Here is a 21873-nt window from a genome sequence, read left to right on the forward strand (position 1 = left end):
ACAATTACAAAAATAAAGAAGAAAATAAAAAACAGCATTAAAAATAGCACACCCTGGAGGAAGGACTTACTGGTGTATAAACGCCAGTAAGGGTAGCAACATGGGCGTTTAAATGCCCAATCTGGCAACTTTCTGGGCGTTTAAACGCTAGAATAGGGCACCAGACTGGTGTTTAAATGCCAGAACAGGGTAACAAACTGGTGTTTAGACGCCAGAACAGGAAGGAAAGCTGGCGTTTAAACACCAGAACAGGGCAGCAAACTGGCATTTAATCGCCAGAATTGCACTCTAAGGCATTGTGAATGCCTAATTGGAGCAGGGAAGAGAATTCCTTGACCCCTCAGGATCTGTGGACCTCACAGGATCCCCCACCAACTTCAACTCACTCTCTCTCCTTGATAAATCCCAATTTTAGGGTCTATCTTATATCAATTTTAGGGGGTTTTATCGACGATTCCATACGCCTTTCATATGAAAATACACGGTTTTGTGTTTCTCCCCTAGTTTTTGCCTTATGGATGAAAGCATGCCTATTTTGCACTAAACTAGATACATTTGTATTCTTCTATTGGTGCCATTTGATGCCGTGACCTGTGTGTTAAGTGGTTTCAGGATATAGGGCATGGATGACCCGGAGGAGAAAAGGAAAGTGGGTGCAAAAGAGGAGAGCATGGGAAATTGAGGCTTGGGAACTTCAGCAAGGGCGCGTGTGCGTACTTGGCGCGCTCGCGTGGATTGCACAGCCAGAAGCCAAAGTCAGAAGCCAAGCCATGAGCCGGCACGTGTAGCGGCTGAGCCATGACCTCCATGGACGCGCACGCGTACGTCACGCGTCCGCTCAAATTGCGAGATGGCCCAGTACGCCGATGCTCGAATATGATTTTTTTAAGGGGTCACGTGACCTGGGCATGGAGACAGTTAGAGATCCCATTTTGGGAAAATGACTTGGCGGGAAAAGCTTAAAAGACCAGGGGTTAAAGGGTTAAGGGACTTTTAGCTCATTTTTACATGTTTCTAGATTTTTCTCCTTGTGGTAGTTACACTCTTGGGTAGAGAGAGAGATCTCAAGCTCTCATTAGGGTTCATCTTCTTCAATTTCTGAATTCTCAATCACTCTTTAGTGAGATCAATTTACAATTCTCAATTTACTTTCTTCCTATTATAGATCTTCTTCTCTAATCTCAATTAGTGCTTGTAATTGATCAATTCTCATAGATCTTAGATTCAACTTTGTGGTTTTGGATTCTATCAATTTCTTGAGAAGTTCATTTCTATTGTCGTTCTTAGTTAATTGTTGTTAATTTCTTGTATTGAAGTGCTTTTAATTATAATTTCTTCTCATTCTTACTATGTCTTTCATCCTTGCTCATCAAGTGTTTGATAAAATGCCAATACTAGTTATGGAGTAAAAGTTTCTTACTTGGCATAGGGGTTTGGACCATTAGAGAACGTTGAATAGTTTATGTCAATTGTTGATCGGGAATTAGGAATTGCTAATTGACTTGGAGTGCACTAAAGCTAGATTTCCCTAGGGTAAAACTAGGACTTGTGACTCAAGTTAGTTAATCTCATTTGACTTTCCTATACCTAGGGGTTAACTAAATGAAGTAAAGCCTAATTTTTATCATCATTGAAGAAACTATAATGATAGAATTTCTAATGCCAACCCTAGGCCAAGTCTTTTAATATTGATAGTTTACCATCCATTCTCGCTAAACATCTAAAAGAATCATAACAAAGCTTCCTAATCAATAATATGCATTCTCTAGCAATTCCAAGGGAGGACGACTCGGGAGACTAGTACTCTCAGTTATAGATTGTAGGATTGTTTGATGCGAAGTTGTGAATGTCGATTAGACTATACTCACGATCATATCCATTATTGAATTCTAAATTGGCATGCTAAATTTCGTTTATCAAAATGGCGCCGTTGCCGGGGAATTGCTTAGTGTGCCATGTTATTGTTTAGAGTAAATATGTGTATATGTACATAGTGCATTTCATTGTAATTCTTTGTTCAAGTAACTAAACCCTCATCATTACCATGAGTTTTACTTCTCCTTCATTACATGACGCGTTCACAACCGAATCCGAGCTTAGTCCCATTTCATCCGGAAATAGAACGAACTTTGCTTCATATTAGACAAGCTCGGAAGCGGTTAACTTTTGGGGAAGGTGAAAAGGTTTTCACTACCTTACCCACCTTAGTAAAAGCAAACATTGAACCGTCACTCGAAGAAGGCAATAACCATTCTCCAATCAATATCACTAACAATTCTTCTTTTGCTTTAGGTACTAACACCATGGCCGCTCCGAGGAGAGTTACTATCAAAGAAGCGGGTGCACCGGATTATGTTCTTCAACCCCTTCATGTAACTCACCCCAACTTGAATGCAAACTTTGAACTGAAGACCGCTTTGATCAACCTCCTTCCTAAGTTCCATGGACTTCCCGCACAAGACCCTATTCGACATCTCAAAGATTTTCATCGTATATGCTCAACAACTAGACGGGAAGGATCCGATGAGGTTGCTATATGGTTGTTTGCTTTCCCTTTCTCTCTTGAGGACAAGGCTAAAGAATGGTTCTACACCCTATCTAATGAAGTCACTTCCGATTGGGACTTACTTTGAAGAGGATTCTTGGATAAATTCTTGCCCCCGGAAAAGATTGATAGGCTAAGGAAGGAAATGTCATGTATTGTACAAGGTGAAACGGAACCACTATACGAATATTGGGAACGGTTTCGTAAGCTACTAGACGCATGCCCTAATCACATGATTGACACTCAAGTGTTGCTTGGATACATATGTCAAGGGATGCGAGAACAAGATAGAACTCTCTTGGACACTTCTAGCAATGGCTCTTTGTCTAAATATAAAACAGCGGAGGAGGCATGGCAACTTATCATCGACTTAGCCGAATCCAATCAACATATGAGACGAAGAGTCAACCGCCCAAAGACCGTGAATGAGGTATCAATTAGTAGCAAAACCACCGCTCTAACCAAATCCTTGAGCGAAATGACATCCATCTTGAGGCAACTCCAATTGAGCCAACAACAACCACAACAATCTCAACCATACCAACAACAACCTCAACCATACCAACAACCTCCACCAATTGGTCCCTCAGAAAGTGTGTGGCATTTGTTCATGCTATTCTCACTACACGGATGAGTGCCCAAGCCTACAAGAAGACAACACCTTGGCGGCTACTCACAATTTCTATGACCGCCCAAATCAAAGGTACTACCAAGGCGGTAATCCTAACCGAGGGTACCCTTATCAAGGAGGAAGCTACAATCAAGGGAGTGGCAATCAAAATCAAAATTGGAGGGACAATCATCAACAAGGAAATAGGGACAACAACAACAACAACGGAGGTGGTCAAAGATGGAACAACAACAACTCACAAAGCCGACCACTATACAACCAACAAAACCAACCATACAACCAACAAAACCAACAAAGAAACTATAAACATACCAACCACCACATCAAAGACCACCACCCAATCAATCACAAGCCCCTCAACTCACATACCTGACCTCCCCATCTAACCAAGATGATACACTCCGGACCATCATTCAAGGCCAAAAGGAACTACAAAGCACACTTGCTTCCGGTCTCACTGGCCTCACCTCTACACTACAAGCCCTTCTCGCACGCATGGACCCACCGTCAAATCCCACCCCTCAACCCCCAACCCAAAGCGTCATCCCCTCTCAACCTCAACCCAATCCTAAGGGAGGCATCAATGCCATCACCCTAAGATCCGGAACACAATTAAAAGAGAAGGGAGCAAAGGATTCAAATCCCATCCCAACCGCTCAAGGGGAGGAGGGAATAGATATAGAAGAGGTAGTGGAAGAGGAGACACCACAAGTCATAGTTGAGAATGAAGAAGCTCAACCAACAAAAGAGACCCCCAAGACAAAGAGAACCTTGGAAGAAGAAATTGCTCAACCACTCCCATTTCCAACACTTGCAAAGAAAGCTAAGAAGCGCATAGAGCTCGACCCCAAAATGATAGAAATGTTCAAAAAAGTTGAGGTAACCATTCCCCTCTTTGATGCTATCCATCAAGTTCCTAGATATGCAAAATTCTTCAAAGATCTATGCATGAACAAGGACAAAATTCTTGAATTGGAAACCATCCCATTGGGGAGTTCTATTTCCGCTTTAATGGGAGCATTGCCCGAGAAGTGTGATGGGCCCTTGTATGGTCACTTGCACCATCAATGGAGTTTGATCCCTAGATTGTATGTGTGATCTCGGCGCATGCGTTAGCATTATGCCGCTCTCCGTCTACCAAATATTGAAGTTACCACCACTAAAGAGGTCGGTGGCGAGATTTGTCCTAGCGGATAAAAGTATAATAACCGTAGCGGGTGTGGCGGAAGATGTATTGGTGAATATTAAAGGGTTGGTGTTTCCGATTGACTTCTATGTCCTTGAGATGCCATCAAATGAACCCGAGAGAGCATCATCTATCTTACTTGGAAGACCATTTTTGAGGGCTTCTAGATTTAAGCTAGACGCCTACTCGGGAACCTACTTATTTGAGATAGATGGGAGGGTCGTGAGTTTTAGCCTAGAAGAAGCAATGAAGCATCCACCGGAGAATCACTCTCTATTCCGGTGTGACCTAATCAACAACATTGTTGCCGAAGTGCACCTTGCAAAGTTGGATGAGAAGTGCATGATTGAAGAAGCAAATGAAGATCCAAGCAAACTAAACACCACACACCACACAAACCATCCGGAAACCCAAACTTTAAATCATGACAAAAAGATGGAATTGAAGCCACTACCACCCCACCTAAAGTACTCATATCTTGATGAAGCCCACAAGCTCCCTGTGATAATTGAAAAAGAGTTAACCCCTCAACAAGAAGAAAAGTTGCTAGATGTCTTGAGGAAAAACAAAAGGGCAATCGGGTGGAGTTTGGCAGATCTAGTGGGAATAAGCCCCCAAGTATGCGAGCACCGCATATTTCTTGAAGACGGAGCAAGACCGGTCCGACAACCTCAAAGGAGACTTAATCTAACCATTCTTGAGGTTGTGAAAAAGGAAGTCACTCGGTTACTTGAGGCGGACATCATCCATCTCGGATAGCGAGTGGGTAAGCCCAGTCCAAGTGGTGCCAAAGAAATCCGGGGTGACCACAATCAAAAATGAAAGCGGTGAACTTATAGCAACAAGGGTGCAAAATTCTTGGAGGGTATGCATAGACTACCGAAGATTGAATGCAGCCACAAGAAAAGATCACTTCCCACTACCGTTCATTGATCAAATGCTTGATCGATTAGCCGGTAAATCATATTATTGCTTTCTTGATGGTTACTCCGGATACTTCCAAATACACATTGCTCTAGAGGACCAAGAAAAAACCACATTTACTTGCCCCTTTGGAACATATGCCTACAAGCGTATGCCATTTGGCCTATGCAACGCACCGGCAATGTTTCAAAGATGCATGATGAGCTTATTTGCGGACTTCCTAGAGCAATGTATGGAAGTTTTCATGGACGATTTTAGCGTGTATGGTGACTCATTTGATCATTGCTTAGGCAACCTTGAAAAAGTCTTGGAGAGATGCACCAAAATAAACCTTGTCTTAAATTTTGAAAAATGTCATTTCATGGTTAAACAAGGCATTGTTTTGGGACACATTATTTCAAAAGAAGGCATCTCCGTAGATCTGGCAAAAATAAATGTCATATCTAGTTTACCTTACCCCTCCTCTGAGAGGGAAGTCCGCTCCTTTCTTGGACATGCAGGATTCTACCGGAGGTTCATCAAAGACTTTAGCAAAGTAGCCTTACCTCTCTCTCGACTACTACAAAAGGACACTGAATTTGAGCTGAGCACAGAGTGTATGGAAGCATATGACAAGCTTAAAGTGGCATTGACACAAGCTCCTATTGTACAAGGGCCGAATTGGACTCAACCATTTGAAATCATGTGCGATGCTTTGAATTATGCGGTAGGAGCCGCGCTAGCACAACGTGAAGGTAAGATTCCCTATGTTATAGCTTATGCTTCCAAAACACTAGATGGGGCCCAATCCAACTACACTACTACCGAAAAGGAACTCCTAGCTATCGTTTTTGCTTTGGACAAGTTCCGATCCTATCTTCTTGGTTCCAAGGTAGTAGTGTACTCGGACCACACGGCATTAAAGTACTTGTTGACCAAAAAGGAATCAAAACCAAGATTAATTCGATGGGTGCTTTTGTTACAAGAATTTGACTTGGAGATCAAGGATAGGAGTGGTTCCCAAAACTTAGTAGCGGACCATTTAAGTCGCATCGAACACACAAAAAGCGACACCACTCCTGTCAATGACTCTTTTCCTCTAGATGGTTTGCACTCAATCTCGGAAGTAGTTCCTTGGTATGCTCCCATAGCAAACTACTTGGTTTCACACACCTTCCCTCCCAACCTTAACAAACATCAAAAGGATAAGCTGAAAAGCAAATCCAAATACTATGTTTGGGACGATCCTTATTTGTGGAGGTGTGGGGCAGACCAAATAGTGCGACGGTGCATACCCCAAACCGAATTCCAAGCAATCTTGGATGCTTGCCATTCTTCCGAGCGCGGTGGCCACTACGGCCCCCAAAGAACGGTAAGAAAGGTCCTTGATTGCGGATTTTGGTGGCCAACCCTTCTCAAAGACTCTTCCCTCTATTGCAAATCTTGCCCCCAATGTATTCAGTTTGGAAATATTTCTAGGAAGGACGAAATCCCCCAACAAAATATGCTTTTTTGTGAAATTTTCGATGTATGGGGAATCGACTTCATGGGGCCATTTCCAAATTTCAATGGCTTTCTCTACATTTTGTTAGCCGTCGATTATATGTCAAAATGGGTGGAGGCAATCCCCACCCGAACGGATGATGCTCATGTTGTTTTTTCTTTTGTGAGGACCAATATCATTTGTCGTTTTGGCTCTCCTAGAGCAATCATAAGCGACCAAGGATCCCATTTTTGCAACAAGAAAATGGACGGCCTCATGAGAAAGTATGACATCACACACAAAATTGCCACGGCCTACCACCTGCAAACAAACGGCCAAGCTGAGGTTTCTAATCGAGAAATTAAACATGTGTTTGAAAGAATTGTGAAGCCGAATAGGAAGGATTGGAGCACTAAGCTCCCCGATGCACTTTGGGCATATCGAACGGCCTACAAAACACCCATTGGCATGAGCCCTTTTAGGCTTGTATACGGTAAAGCATGCCATTTACCGGTAGAAATCGAACACAAAGCCTATTGGGCCATAAAGGAATGCAATATGAGTTTAGGTGGAGCCGGAGTAGAGAGAAAGCTTCAATTGGCGGAATTAGAATGCTTAAGACTAGAAGCCTATGACAATTCTATACTCTACAAGGAAAAGATGAAAGCCATTCATGACAAGAACATTAGGAGAAGGGAATTTAGACCCGGTGAGCTAGTCCTCGTTTACAACTCAAGATTAAGATTGCTACCCGGAAAGCTTAGATCAAGATGGGATGGACCTTACCAAGTAGAGAAAATAGAACCTTACGGGGTTTACCACTTGCGCCACCCATCAAGTCCGGACATTTTCAAGGTAAATGGGCACCGTCTCAAATTATACCATGGTGAGCAAAGAAAGAACTCCAAGGAAATTGAAGTGTTCCTCTTGAAGGATGCACCTCTTGAACAAGAACCTTGAGCTAGTGGAAGTCCAACTTAAGAACGGTAAACAAAAGTGCTAGGTGGGAGACACCCCACCATGGTAAGATCTACCATTTGTACATAGCCATTGAATTCTTCTTTGATTGATACTTGCTCAAGTCTTAACTTCATGATTGGTAGCTAGGTGATGAAATTGTAGTTAGATTTGATTTCAAACCCGTTTCAATTGCTAAGTTCGTTTGGTACTTTATCATGTAGAATAGGGTTTCCATAGTGCTTGAGTGGCTGTTTGGAGGGTTGGAGTGCTTGAATTGGTGCAAGAACACGAAAACTTTGAAATAGACCTTTCCCGCGCGAGCGCGCACCTGGCGCGTACGCGCATATGAGGCGCTTCCGACCATCCACACGAGCGCGCCACGTGCGCGGATGCGTGGATTGCAAGAATTACCCCTCCATACATTTTCCAGAAAGTTGCGCCCACACTACGCCGGCACCATGCCTGAAGCACAGACCACGCACGCGTGCACGCACATGGCGCATACGCACTCTTTTGGCAACTCAAGGATCGACGCGCTAGCACATCTTGCGCGCGCGCGCTGATCACCCCTGTGCACTCCTAGTACATCTTTCAGAGAGTTGGGCCACTCTCGCGCTTGCACTGAGCCCCCAGCACACGACCTCTGCCGTGTGCGCACACTAGGCGCCGACGCGTCAGTCCACTAATGACGCTATGGACGCGCCCACGCCCATGCCGCGCACGCACCCCTAGTCCTGCAGCAACCTCTGGGCTATTTTCCAGAGAGTTTAGCCAACCCCAGGCCAATCTCATGCCTTGGGCATAACATCATTGCCGCGAGCGCGCACCTGCCGCGCACGCGCCAACATCCCTGCAGCCAACTTCTGGTACTTCTTCCAGAGAGTTGTGCCAGCTCTGAGCCAACCTTGTGCCACTAGCACAAGCACATGGGCGCCTACGCGCATTGTGCGCGCACGCTCCACTACCCTATCCCGCTTTTCTGCGCGGGCGCGCACCGTGCGCGCACGCATGGATACCCGACGTGAATATGACAAGGGAGCACACTTGCTCCCATCATTCTCTTCTCCCCTTCTCTTCTTGCCCCCCTCTACCATCCACTACCATTTTCCCTTCCAAACACCTACCTCCCACCATCATCTCCGATGACCACCCACCTCCGGTGGCCCCTACTTTGCTTCCCCCATTCTCCATCACCCCACTATACAACGTCCTCTCCCATACCCCTTTTCCATCTCTCTCAAGGTACTATACTATACATCCCTCTTGCTCTACTTCTCTCTTTTGCTTCTTTGTTAGTTGATTTCATTCTCTTTTAAGTAGTTCTTTTCTTTCTTCTTCTTTTTTTCTATTCCCCCTCTTTTGAACCCTCACTTCTTTGGGTTGTTTTTGCTTAGTTCTTTATGGGTGTTTTGCTTCTTAACTATGTGCTTTTCCCAATACCTTAGTCGCTCTTTGGTACACCCTCATAGTTTACAATCTACCCACTCACCCTTTCATAACTTGCTTTCCACTCTTGGTATTTGTGGGTATATACTTCTCATGCCTTTTACTTGCATGCTTACACTACCCTTATACCACATGCCAGTGATTTGCCTTGCTTTTCAAATATTATCTTAGTTACATGTTGCAGCTGTCATGTAATAACGATACCCATACTCTTAGGGCACAATTTCTCACTTGCATAATCCCATTTTATTACACTTCCTTGGGCCTGATATCATCTCTATTCTCTACTATCGCAGGATGGTCATCAAAAAGAACAAAGGGAAAGCCCCAAAGAAGCCAACCACCAACAGAGCGCGCCAAGAACCAACAGCCAAGCCCCTCCTAAAGAAGGTTAAGGGTCCCGTTGATGCTCTAGAGAAGGACAACCCTCCAAAGGACCCCAACAAGTTCCCTAACCGCTACTGCAAACTTGTTTACTCAAGGATAATTGAGCGGAATCATCACCCGGAGCCCCTTCTAGTCCTACCGGCCCACCTCACTCTGATAATGATGCCACACATTGACCGGAGGCAATGGAGGTTCCTCTTGAGGCAACCAAAGGAGGTCAATTTATCATGGGTGGTGGAGTTCTACTCTAACTACCACTCACCCCTTCTCACTTCAATCTTCGTGCGCCGAAAGCAAGTGCCAGTCACGGGGGAGGCCATCCAAGGAGTACTTCACATTGGACCATTAGTGGATGGATATGATGCCTATCAAGAAGTCTTGGCAGCATGCAACGAACGTGAGTTCAATTGGAGCGCGGTCCTCCGCGTAATAGCTTCACCCGAAGCATGTTGGATTCGGGGAACCATAAAGTAAAGACCAAAGGGTTTAGAAGCACGTTTCCTCACTCAAGAAGCCGCGGCGTGGGCCCAAATCCTAGCTCACTACGTGCTACCGAGCACCCATGGGTCATCCATTACCGCCGAGCTTGCCTTATTGGTATAGTGCATCCTAACCGAGAAACCGGTTCACATGCCGCATGCCATTCGCCAATCCATGGGGCGCATTCATGTTAAGAGAAACTTACCCTTCCCTGCTATGGTGACCAAATTAATAGCGGCAGCCGGTGTCCACCGAGTGGCTAAGGATAGGAGGACCTCAATCCCGGTTGAGGGCAATGTTATTCCGACCAAGAGGTGCCTTAAGCCGCCAGAAGTCACCAAGGACCTTGGACCATTCACACCAACTAGCAACACCACTACTTCATCCGCACCATAAAAATCAGCCACCCAACGCCTTGAAGACCTTACCAAGAAATTGGACCGTTATGAGAGGCGTAACCAGCGCCGATATGCTCACGTGAAGAAGCTTCTAAGCATTGTCACCCCGCCTATGGAGGAACCGGATATCTCCACATCTACCGCTACTTCAAGCGGACATAGTGATGACAACGGAGATGAAGGACACTCAGGACTCGGCCACGCATTGCGCATCACCTATAGCACGGAGGACCGTGTTACGTTTTAAGTGTGGGGAGGTCGGCCGACCGATCTTCGTAGGTAACACCCGAATAAATTTTTGAACTCTGTTATAGTTAGGATAGGTTGCATAATTAGGCTTTCTTCGACACCATTTGCATGATAAATTCGCTTGGTTGGAACAATGAACCTTCTCCTAGGAAACTAATACTTTAGGGCAAAATCAAGATTTTGGGACAACCTTGACTTTGCCAATTTTGAATAGTTTGGTGCTAAACTTGCTTAAAGATTGTACTTTGGAACATGAATTCTGAGCTAAGAACACAAGCTAGTAAGCTTTGAGCCTTGTTTTGTGGCTACATCTTATAGTCACTTATTCTCCTTCTTGTGTGCAATTGTTTTCTCTCTATAAGTGTGATCCTTGCTTTGTTTGAGTCTATATGTCCATTATTCCTTGCATTCATGCATTTATGTGATTGAGGCCATCATTTCATCTAACTCACTCACCCAAAAAGCCTTACCTTTTATCTTCCATTGTTAGCCAAATTTGAGCCTACGATTAACCCACTTGTTCTTAATTTTAGCACATTACAAGCCTAAAGCGAAAAACAAAACAAGTTCTTAATTTGGATCTTTGATTAGCTTAGGCTAGTGTGTGTGAGTATCATTCAAGTGTGGGAATCTTGGGACATTGGGTGAATAAAAGGGTAGTTTTATATTTTTATTGAAAATATTGGAAATTGGGTACATGCTCATGTATTGATCAAATGTAAAACCTTATGCATTGAGGTTCCTGTATATAGAAAGAAAAAAAATGAGAAAAACAAAAGAAAAAGAAAAGAAAAATAATATGGAAAAGAAAAAGAAAAAAAATAGAAAAAGAAAGAAAAAGAAGAAAAAGAAAGAAATAAAAAGGGGACAAAATGCCCCAAGGCAAAGTGTAGCTCAATAAAATCAATGCATGAGTGTTGTGAAACGAAAAGAGATACATGAGTATGTGAAAGAGTGCAAAATGGGTAGTTAGGGTTTGGCATAGGGTTTGGGCCATTAGAAGAAGTTGAATAGTTGTGTCAATTGTTGATTTGGAATTAGGGATTGCTAATTGACTTGGAGTACACTAAAGCTAGATTTCCATAAGGTAAAGCTAGGACTTGTGACTCAAGTTGATTACTCTCATTTAACTTTCCTCTATGCCTAGGGGTTAACTAAATAAAGCAAGGCCTAATTGTTGTCATCATTGAAGGAACTATAAGGATAGAATTTCTACTGCCAACCCTAAGCCAAGTCTTTTAAGGATTGATTGTTTGTTTTCTATTTTGCTAAAGCCTTCAAAGAATCATAACAAGGCTTCCTAATCAATAAGATGCACACTCTAGCAATTCCAAGGGAGGACGACTCGGGAGACTAGTACTCTCGGTTATAGATTGTAGGATTGTTTGATGCGAAGTTTAAGTGTCGATTAGACTATACTCACGATCATATTCATCATTGAATAAATCGACATGATAAATTTCGTTTATCAAAATGGCGCCGTTGCCGGGGAACTTGCTTAGTGTGCCATATTATTGTTTGGAATAAATGTGTATATATGTACATAGTTTCATTTCATTGTAATTTGTTCAAGTGACTAACCCCTCATCGTTACCATGAATCTCACTTCCCCTTCATTGCATGACGCGTTCACAACCGAATCCGAGCTTAGTCCCCTTTGATCTGGAAATAGAACGAACTTTGTTTCATATTAGACAAGCTCGGAGGCGGCTAAAGCTTGGGAAAGGTGAAGAAGTCTTCACCATCTCAACCAGCTTACTAAAAGTGAACATTGAACCGTCACTCAAAGAAGGAATTAGTCATACTTCCATCAATATCACTAACAACTCTTCTTTTGTTTTATGTACTAACACCATGGATGCTCCGAGGAGAGTTACTATCAAGGAAGCGGGTGCACCGGATTATGTCCTTTAACCCCTTCATGTAACTCACCCCAACTTGAATGCAAACTTTGAATTAAAGACCGCTTTGATCAACCTCCTACCTAAGTTTCACGGGCTTCCCACACAAGATCCTATTCGACATCTCAAAGATTTTCATCGTATATGCTCAACAACTAGACAGGAAGGATCCGATGAAGTTGCTATATGGTTGTTTGCTTTCCCTTTCTCCCTTGAAGACAAGGCTAAAGAATGGTTCTACACTCTATCTAGTGAAGTCACCTCCGATTGGGACTTGCTTAGACGAGGATTCTTGGATAAATTCTTGCCCCCGAAGAAGATGGATAGGCTAAGGAAGGAAATGTCTTGTATTGTACAAGGTGAAATGGAACCACTATACGAGTATTGGGAACGGTTTCATAAACTACTAGACGCATGCCCTAATCACATGCTTGACACTCAAGTATTGCTTGGATACATATGTCAAGGGATGCGAGAACAAGATAGAACTCTCTTGGACACCTCTAGCAATGGTTCTTTGTCTAAATATAAAACAGCGGAGGAGGCATGGCAACTTATCATTGACTTAGTCGAATCCAATCAACATATGAGACGAAGAATCAACCGTCCAAAAACCGTGAATGAAGTATCAACTAGTAGTGAAACCACCGCTCTAACTCAATCCTTGAGCGAAATGACATCCATCTTGAGGCAACTCCAATTGAGCCAACAACAACCACAACAACCTCAATCATACCAACAACACCCCCCATCCCCTCAACAACACAACCAACAAGTGGTCCCTCAAAAAGTGTGTGGCATTTGTTCTTGCTATTCCCACTACACGGATGAGTGCCTAAGCCTTCAAGAAGATAACACCTTGGCGGCTACCCATAATTTCTATGACCGCCCAAATCAAGGATACTACCAAGGCGGTAATTTTAACCAAGGGCACCCTTATCAAGGAGGAAGCTACAATCAAGGGAGTGGGTACCATAATCAAAATTGGAGAGACAATCATCAACAAGGGAATAGGGACAACAACAACAACGGAGGAGGTCAAAGATGGAACAACAACTCACAAAATTTCTCACAAAACCGGCCACCATACAACCAACAAAATCAACCATACAACCAACAAAACCCACAAAGAAATTACCAAACATACCAACTACCACATCAAAGACTACCACCCAACCAATCACAAACCCCTCAACTCACATATGCAACCACCCCCTCCAACCAAGACGAAACACTCCGGACCATCATCCAAGGCCAAAAGGAATTACAAAACACACTTGCTTCCGGCCTTATCGGCCTCACCTCTACACTACAAGCTCTTCTTGCACGCATGGATACACCATCAAATTCCACTCCTCAACCCCCAATCCAAAGCGTCATTCCCTCTAAACCTCAACCAAATCCTAAGGGGGGCATCAATGCCATCACCCTTAGATCTGGAACACAATTAAAAGAGAAGGGAGCAAAAGACTCAAATCCTATCACAATCGCCCAAGAGAAGGAGAGAATAGATATAGAAGAGGTAGTGGAAGAGGAGACACCACAAGTCATAGTTGAGGATGAAGCTCAACCAACAAAGGAGACCCCCAAGGCCAAGAGAACATTGGAAGAAGAAATTGCTCAACCACTCCCATTTCCAACACTTGCAAAGAAAGCTAGAAAGCGCATAGAACTCGACCCCAAAGTGGTAGAAATGTTCAAGAAAGTTGAGGTAACTGATGACAAGTCATCATATACCCATTTTTCAAGCTAATTTCACTTGTTTTACTAGCCTTTATGCACTTTCTTGCATCCTAAGTAAGTGATTTGGAATGAAAATGCATAACTTCTTTAAATCAAGCAACTACCATTAAATTGATGCTAACTCATGAGGTTTAAGCTAAATTTAATTGATTTTTAATTGATTTATAAGCCTTGTGAATTTAGTGATACTTTGAGTGGTTGTTTTGGTTTATTGTAGGTGAAGAAAAAAAAGAAAAGGAGAAGCGTGGCTTAAGAAAGCGTGGCCCAAGAGAGAAAAGAGCGTGGCACATAAAAGGAGGAAGCAAGCATTGCCCTCCACAAGGGCACACTGCCCTCTAGGAGGGCAACATAAGGAAACAAGCCTTGAGAGGCAACACTGCCCTGCCCACGACAAGGGCAGAGCACAAATTGGTGCCATGGATCAAGGAGAGCAAAAACATTGCCCTGCCCTCCCCAAGGGCAATATCGGGCTCATCAAGGGAAGAAATCCAAAGAAAAAGCTCACCAATGCTTTCTACAAGGATCGAACACGGCACCATGAGGAAGCAAGGAACTAGACCTAATTTTGGTGCCAAGAAAACCAAGAAAAAAAAGCAGCTTGTGCATTGCCCGAGTTTCGAACACGGGGCTTCAACTTTGGAAACATTGCCCTGCCCTCCGCAAGGGCAGGGTAGCTTTTTATGGTGCACGGCTAGCACACCAGATTGGCACACCAAGGAAGCTTCGGCAGCATCCTGCAGCACCAACTCGCACCATACGCACGCACCACGGGCCAGACGCATCATTTTCTGCCCTGCCCTCCACAAGGGCAGGGCAGCCTCCTGGAAGCAAATTGTTTTGGGCTAAAAATTGAATTAAAAATCTAATTTAATTCATTTCTTCACCAAATCAAAAGCCCGTCCAAATCCTAAGATCCAAGAATAGAAAGTGTATAAATAGGATGTAGTTTGATGTAATTAGGACCTTTTCCTTTACTTTTGAACTTGGATCTTTCTTTTGAGCTTTGAATCTTTACTTTTATTTTTGAACTTTTGAACTTTCTCTTGGAGACTTCACTGAGATTTCAGAGAATTGGGGAGGAGAATTGATCTCTCTTCTTCCTCCACAAAATACTTATCCCAACTCTAACCATTATTCACCCAATAACCACCCAACTAACCAAAACACTTACCATCATCCATCAACAACCCAAAACCAACCAATCTCACAAGACTCTCAGAGGATCACTAATTTAGAGATGCTCATGGAAAAGATGATGAAGAACCAAGAATTGCCAACAAAGAGCCAAGAAGCTTCCATGAAGAACCTAGAGAGGCAGATTGGGCAAATCTCCAAGCAAATCTCTGTTGAAAAACTATCAAGCTCACTACCAAGTGACACCATTCCTAATCCAAAAGAGGAATGCAAAGCAATACAGTTGAGAAGTGGAAAAATCCTGCTGAAAGATGAAGAAGCCACTAAGAAACCCAAGGAAAGTGATAAGAAACAAGTTGAAAAAGAGGCAGCCAATGATGAAGATGCAACAACAAGCAATCACTCTCAGAATCAACCTCAAGAGAAAGAAAATAGAGCACAAAATCTGAAGAAAGGAATGCAGATCATGGAAGAACCAATTCCAAGACAACAACAAGTGGAGAAAAGCTTGACACCTCCATTGCCTTATCCCCAAAGATTCCACAAAGAGACAAAGGATCAACATTTCCACAAATTCCTTGAGACTTTCAAGAAGCTGGAAATCAACATACCTCTGGCTGAGGCATTGGAGCAAATGCCTCTGTATGCCAAGTTCTTAAAGGAGCTCATTAATAAGAAAAGAGACTGGAATGAGAAGGAGACGGTAATGCTCAATGAGGAATGTAGCGCTGTGTTACAAAAAGGAATCCCACCAAAACTTAAAGATCCAGGGAGTTTTGTAGTATCATGCACCATAGGCAATTTAATCTTGGACAAAGCTCTCTGTGATCTTGGAGCTAGCATCAACTTAATGCCCCTATCCATGATGAGGAAGCTTGCTATAGAAGAACTCAAACCCACCAGGATGTCACTAGTTATGGCCGACAGATCAGTCAAGACACCCAATGGAATTGTGGAAAACCTGTTAGTGAAGGTTGTGAAGTTTATCTTTCCTGCGGATTTTGTGATCTTGGACACCGACGAGGAAGGAAACGATTCAATCATCTTGGGAAGACCATTTCTAGCAACTGCAAGAGCTATTATAGATGTGGAAAAAGGAGAAATGATCTTCAGAGTACACAATGAGCAAATGATCATAAATGTTTTCAAGTCAATGCAACACTTTCCTGAGCAAGATGATTACCTGAGGGTGGATATGATAGAGAGTCTGGTAGAAGAAATATTAGACATTAATCAGCATGAGCAAAAAGAAGAAATTAATCAAGAGATAATAGAGGAACACACAGCTGAGATCTCTATTGAAAAGGAGGTGAAACCAAGCAAGAAAGAAGAGGTGCATAAACAAGAATTGAAGCCATTACCTAATCATCTCAAATATGCCTTCCTTGGCTCATCAGAAAGTTTCCCAGTGATCATCAATTCACCCCTGACGAAAAAAGAAGAAGGAGAGCTTCTTGATGTACTCAGAGCTCACAAGGATGCTTTAGGATGAACCATTGATGATCTGAAAGGCATTAGCCCTGCAGTATGTATGCATAAAATTCTCTTGGAGGACAATTTCAAAGCAGTAGTTCAATTTTAGAGAAGGTTAAATCCTGCCATGAAGGAAGTTGTCCAGAAGGAAGTAATGAAATTATGGAATGCAGGGATAATATATCCTATATCTGATAGCTCATGGATAAGCCCAGTCCAAGTGGTACCCAAGAAGGGTGGAATGACAGTCATTGTTAATGAGAAGAATGAACTCATTCCCACAAGAACTGTGACAGGATGGCGGATGTGTATTGATTATAGGAGGCTGAATGATGCCACACGCAAAGATCATTTCCCACTTTCTTTCATTGATCAGATGCTTGAAAGATTGGCCGCCCATGCTTACTATTGCTTCCTGGATGGCTATTCTGGATACAATCAGATAGTGGTAGATCCAAAGGACTAAGAAAAAACTTCATTCACATGTCCGTTTGGAGTTTTCGCTTATAGAAGAATGCCATTTGGACTATGCAATGCCCCAGCCACTTTTCAATTGTGTATGCTCTCCATTTTTTCAGATATGGTCGAAAAGTTTTTAGAGGTTTTCATGGACGACTTTTCTGTTTTTGGTGACAATTTCAATACTTTCCTGAAACATCTAACTCTTGTTTTGAAACGATGCTAAGAAACTAATTTGGTTTTAAACTGGGAAAAGTGCCATTTCATGGTGCCTGAGGGGATTGTTCTTGGTCATAAAGTTTCAAGAAAAGGGATAGAGGTTGACAAGGCAAAGGTGGAAATTATAGAAAAGCTTCCCCCACCAATTAATGTGAAATCTGTTAGAAGTTTCTTGGGACATGCAGGATTTTATAGAAGGTTTATCAAGGATTTTTCTAAAATAGCTAAATCTTTGAGTAATCTGTTAATGATTGATAATCCTTTTGTTTTTGATGAAAACTGCCAGCATGCTTTTGAAACTTTAAAACACAAACTCACAACAGCACCAATTATCACACCCCCGGATTGGGAATTACCCTTTGAACTCATGTGTGATGCAAGTGATATTGCAATTGGTGCTGTACTTGGACAAAAAAGGGGAAACTTACACCATGTCATATATTATGCAAGTAAGGTGTTGAATGAGGCTCAAAAAAATTACACCACAACAGAGAAGGAATTGTTAGCCGTAGTTTATGCGTTTGATAAGTTTAGATCATACTTGATAGGATCTAAAATTGTGGTTTATACTGACCATGCTGCCCTCAAGTATTTGATGTCAAAGCAGGATGCTAAGCCAAGACTTATCAGGTGGATACTACTTCTACAGGAGTTTGATATTGAGGTAAGGGACAGGAAAGGTACTGAAAACCGCGTTGCTGACCATTTGTCAAGGTTGCCACAAGAAACAATTCAAGAAGCCTCATAACCTGTGAATGAAAGTTTCTCAGATGAACATCTTCTGCTAGTTCAACAAGTACCGTGGTTCGCTGATATAGCAAACTACAAAGTGGGGAGGAAGATACCTCAAGAATTCACTAAGCAACAAGTGAAGAAGCTAATCAATGAAGCAAGGAAGTACTTGTGGGATGAACCTTATCTGTTCAAAAGATGTTCTGATGGAATAATTAGGAGATGTGTCCCTGAGAGTGAAATAAGAGATATATTGTGGCATTGCCATGGCTCAGCTTATGGTGGACATTTTGGTCCAGAAAGAACAGCTGCAAAAATATTGCAAAGTGGTTTCTATTGGCCAACTATCTTCAAAGATGCCAAAGAGTTTGTCCACAAATGTAATGAATGCCAGAGAGCAGGAGGATTGACAACAAGGAATGAGATGCCGCAGAATTTCATTTTGGAAGTAGAATTATTTGATCTATGGGGCATTGATTTCATGGGACCCTTTCCCCCTTCCTATTCTTTCAGATATATCTTGGTAGCAGTAGAGTATGTTTTAAAGTGGGTGGAAGCCATAGCCACAACTACCTGTGATGCACAAATTGTCCTTCAATTCCTCAAGAAGCACATCTTCACTAGATATGGAGTACCCAAGGGGCTTATCAGTGATGGTGGTGGTTATTTTTGTAACAAACAAATGGAGAAACTTCTTCATAAATATAGAGTTATTCATAAAGTAGCCACACCATATCACCCTCAGACTAATGGGCAAGCTGAATTAGCAAACAGAGAATTGAAGAAAATCCTAGAGAAAACAGTAGGTAGCACAAGAAAGGATTGGGCTAGGAAGTTGGAAGATGCACTTTGGGCGTACAGGACAGCCTTCAAAACTCCCATTGGGAAGTCCCCCTTTCAGCTATTATATGGCAAATCTTGTCATCTCCCTGTAGAACTTGAACACAAAGCCTTTTGGGCTACTAAACTTCTAAACCTTGATTCTGAAGCAGCAGGGGAGAAAAGGTTGTTGCAGCTAAATGAGCTGGATGAATTTAGGCTAGAAGCCTATGAAAATGCTAAGATATACAAGGAAAAAGCCAAGAGGTGGCATGACAGGAAGATTTTGAAGAAAGAATTCAAACCTGGACAACAAGTACTCTTGTACAACTCACGACTCAAGATATTCCCTGGCAAGCTTAAGTCTAAGTGGACTGGTCCATATGTGGTAACTAAGGTCTTTCCTTATGGGAGTATTGAATTGCTAGATGAAGCAACAAAGAGTCGATTCACAGCAAATGGTCACAGAGCACAGCTATACCTAGGAGGACAATGGGACAAGGAAAAATAGGTTCAGAACCTAAATCCTTCTTGAAGTAAAAACAGAAGATGTCAAGCTAGTGACAATAAAAGAGTGCTTGTTGGGAGGCAACCCAACCTGAGGTAGTTTTCTTTTCATAGCTTTTTCAATAAAAATGTTGAATAATTGGTATGGATTGCAAGGAGCTAAGTTTGGTGTTGCACACCAAAACAATTTAAGGGAGAATGAAAGATTCTAAGTTTGGTGTTCCACCAAAAATATCATTTAAAAAACACATTCTCACCTCTTGCATGAAGCTAGCTCTAAGCAATCAAACAAATTATCCAACTATTTAACTGCTTTCTAGCTTTAATTTCAGTAACCTTTAGCAAGGACACAAGGTTTCACATATGGTTAACTTGTTGCATCAAAGACAGTGGCAAACACTTAAGTTTGGTGTCCCCAACACCTAATTAAATCCAAGAGCCACACTCAATTTATGCATACTAACCATGCAATTAAGTGCTTGAGAAGCAAGCAACTTTGAGAATTATGCAGGACATGAGTCAACAATTGAAGATATTGTGCATCTTAACTCAAAGAAAACACAACAGAAGGAAGAATCAAAGGGCTGCAACTTCAAAGGTTGTATCTAAACTTAATCCTTGCTGCTGTGAAGTGTTTTGAATCTGGAAACCATTTTATGTCCTGCTAAAGTGTTTATCTAGTTGCAAGTGGAAGTGTTTGTTAAGAACGCTAAATCTGCATAATGCTTGTTATCCATCACTTAGCTAAATTTTGTTTTGTTTTCCCATAAGCTTGAATAAAAGAGAATTATTTGAATTGAAAAGTAAATATCCAATGTTGCATAAGTAGAGTGGAAGTTAATGGTGGTATATGTGTTGGATTAAATGCATAACTCATGAAATAATTGCTACATAATATCATTTTCATTAAAGTGTGAGCTAGCTTGCTGTTATAAAGGTTCTTATCAATAAAGAAAAAGCCCTTGAGAACAAAAATAAAGAAAAGGAAGAAGAAAAAGCCAATGTGGCAAGAAAAACAAAGAATAAAGGTTGGACACCAATAGCTTGGACCCTAGGACATATGCCTGTGGTGTTCTTGTACTAAGATATGCTTGGATAAGTAAATTCTAAGGGGTATTTTAAAACCCGGTCACTTAGATCAACTGATTTGGGATGGCCAATTGAAAGTCCACAATAAAGAGCAACTTAGATATAGAACATTTAGTTATCCAAAGAGATGCTGGGCATCAATGATCCTAGGAAGAAATAGTGAGCCATGTGTCTGTGGTGGAAAGATGTTGGGTAAAAATAAAGCCAAAGGCTACTACTGCAACATTAGACACCAAACCTCTAAAAGAATAAGAAGCTTGTTAAGCATTATAAGAAAAAAAAAGTTAGCAAGGGAGTAATTAAAAAGTAAGTCTTATAACAGCAAGTTTAGCAAGCCTTTGAGGAAAAATGTATACTATGTAACAGCAACAATAATTGAGTTATCATTGTCTGCATAAAGACTCCATAAATCAAGTTCTGCTATATGCCTAATAAGGATATGTGTTCTTTTCTTGTTCATTTCATTTTCTCTTAGTTTTGATGCTTGCTTGGGGACAAGCAAGATTTAAGTTTGGTGTTGTGATGACAAGTCATCATATACCCATTTTTCAAGCTAATTTCACTTGTTTTACTAGCCTTTATGAACTTTCTTGCATCCTAAGTAAGTGATTTGGAATGAAAATGCATAACTTCTTTAAATCAAGCAACTACCATTAAATTGATGCTAACTCATGAGGTTTAAGCTAAATTTAATTGATTTTTAATTGATTTATAAGCCTTGTGAATTTAGTGATACTTTGAGTGGTTGTTTTGGTTTATTGTAGGTGAAGAAAAAAAAGAAAAGGAGAAGCGTGGCTTAAGAAAGCGTGGCCCAAGAGAGAAAAGAGCGTGGCACATAAAAGGAGGAAGCAAGCATTGCCCTCCACAAGGGCACACTGCCCTCTAGGAGGGCAACATAAGGAAACAAGCCTTGAGAGGCAACACTGCCCTGCCCACGACAAGGGCAGAGCACAAATTGGTGCCATGGATCAAGGAGAGCAAAAACATTGCCCTGCCCTCCCCAAGGGCAATATCGGGCTCATCAAGGGAAGAAATCCAAAGAAAAAGCTCACCAATGCTTTCCACAAGGATCGAACACGGCACCATGAGGAAGCAAGGAACTAGGCCTAATTTTGGTGCCAAGAAAACC

Source organism: Arachis hypogaea, chromosome 3 (assembly GCF_003086295.3).
Source record: "Arachis hypogaea cultivar Tifrunner chromosome 3, arahy.Tifrunner.gnm2.J5K5, whole genome shotgun sequence".
Lineage (NCBI taxonomy): Eukaryota > Viridiplantae > Streptophyta > Magnoliopsida > Fabales > Fabaceae > Arachis > Arachis hypogaea.